This window comes from Scylla paramamosain, chromosome 17 (genome assembly GCF_035594125.1).
Source record: "Scylla paramamosain isolate STU-SP2022 chromosome 17, ASM3559412v1, whole genome shotgun sequence".
NCBI lineage: Eukaryota > Metazoa > Arthropoda > Malacostraca > Decapoda > Portunidae > Scylla > Scylla paramamosain.
The window spans coordinates 10,010,001-10,012,500 of NC_087167.1; positions in this window are offsets into that span (position 1 = coordinate 10,010,001).

The following is a 2,500-nucleotide window of genomic DNA, read 5'->3' on the forward strand; positions in this document are numbered from 1 at the left end:
GAGAGAGAGAGAGAGAGAGAGAGAGAGAGAGAGAGAGAGAGAGAGAGAGAGAGAGAGAGAGAGAGAGAGAGAGAGAGAGAGAGAGAGAGAGAGAGAGAGAGAGAGAGAGAGAGAGAGAGAGAGAGAGAGAGAGAGAGAGAGAGAGAAAGGCCCATTTATTGCCAGTTCCCATAAGATGTCAGATACAAGGAGAGGGAGAAAAAAAAAAAAAAAAACATGATAAGTATCTTGAAACCTTCATCTTGAAAGAGTTCGAGTCATAGGAAGCAAGCAGGGAATTCCAGAGTTTACCAGAGAAAGGGATGAATGGTTGAGAATACTGGTTAACTCTTGCATTTAGAGCGGTGGACAGAATAGGGATGAGAGAAACAAGAAAGTCTTGTGCACGAGGGATGCAATTAGCAAGATCAGAAAAACAGTTACCGTGAAAATAGCGGTAGAAGACAGCAAGAGATGCAACAATGCGACAATGAGAAATAGGCTGAAGATAGTCAGTTAGAGGAGAGGAGCTGATAAGACAAAAAAGCTTTTGATTCCACCCTGTCTAAAACAGCGGTATGAGTGGAACCCCCCCCCCAAAAAAAAAAAAAAATGTGAACCATACCCCATACATGAGCGGATAAGGGCCCTGTACAGAGTTAGCAGCTGAGGTGGGGGGGTGAGAAAAACTGACGGAGACGACTCAGAACACCTAACTTCATAGAAGCTGTTTTAGCTAGAGGTGAGATGTGAAGTTTCCAGTTTAGATTAAAAGCAAAAGACAGATCAAGGATGTTCAGTGTAGAAAAAGGGAACAGTTGAGTGTCACTGAGGAAGAGGGAATACTTATCTGGAAGGTTATGTTGAGTTGATAGATGAAACATTGAACAATACTAATATGCTCTGCCCCAATCAGAAATTTTAGAAAGATCAGAAGTCAGGAAGATTTTTAAACACCTTTCACTTCAGAATCATATGGGTCGTCCGTATCTCTAGTCTCCATCCACCAACAGCTAGGCTCTGCAGTAGACATCTTAACACACACCTCATACTCAGACCTTCAAACAATATACGACACCGAGATAAACACACATTAGCTGAGCTTCTGCTACAGAAAGCAGTTTTGTTGATAGGTTTCCTTTTATCCTCTTCCTTTACTAGTCTCTCTTCACACAGGCGGATCCTTATGGACACGTTGATGGGTGCACCTTGCGTTTCACCTTGGCGGGCAAGCCAGATTCCCCACCGAAACAAGCCCAAGTGATCCAAGCTGGGAAAAGCAGAAACTGCGGGCCAGGCCATAAGCCCCACGTCACCTATGTGACAATCTACACACACACACACACACACACACACCGCGTAGTGTAGTGGTTAGGGCCAAGAAGGCTCGGGTTCGAATCCCGGGCGCGGCGAGGCAAATGGGCGATTCCCTTAATGTGTAGCCCCTGTTCACCTAGCAGCAAGTAGGTACGGGACCCAGAGGGGCTGTGACCTCGCTGTCCCGGTAAGTGGTGTGTCAGTGGTCTCAGTCCTATGAGCTCTGAGCTGTTTCCGTAGGGGAACGGCTGGTTGGGTGACCAGCAGACGACGGTAGGTGAATCACACACACAAACCTATTTTACTAAAAAGCGTTTACTAGACTTGAAAATATTTATATTTTATGTTATACCCTGTTATTTTATCCAAAAAGAAAGAAAAAAAAATGGTTTGAAGGCTTGATAAAACCCTTACCATCACATACAAGATTGCGTAGTCTCAAAATACGTATGGTTAACTGCACGAGAAAAAGAGAGAGAGAGAGAGAGAGAGAGAGAGAGAGAGAGAGAGAGAGAGAGAGAGAGAGAGAGAGAGAGAGAGAGAGAGAGAGAGAGAGATTCTTTTTATTTCTTTTTCAAAGGCTGCTAGTACATAAATTGTTAGCATTTCGTATTTAAACTATGAAATATCATCTAAGATTTCCGGTGTTACTCATTTGATTATTTATACACATCACTCATATTTATTCAGTCTTCGATCAATCTGAATAAGGTATAGGCTTAGAAATATTTGGAACATTTTAACCTAATCTCTCTCTCTCTCTCTCTCTCTCTCTCTCTCTCTCTCTCTCTCTCTCTCTCTCTCTCTCTCTCTCTCTACACACACACACACACACACACACACACACACACACACACACACATATATATATATATATATATATATATATATATATATATATATATATATATATATATATATATATATATATATATATATATATATATATATATATACACATTATGTGATGGCTGGACGTGTTACGCGACCCAATCGTAGATGCAGCAACAGAATGGCAGCCAAATCAGTTAGAAAAGTATGGGGCAGGCGGATCAAAGATGATGATGGTAATTTTGTGCAAAATAATAATAATAATAATAATAATAATAATAATAATAATAATAATAATAATAATAATAATAATAGTAATAATGATGATGATGATAATAATAATAATAATAATAATAATAATAATAATAATAAT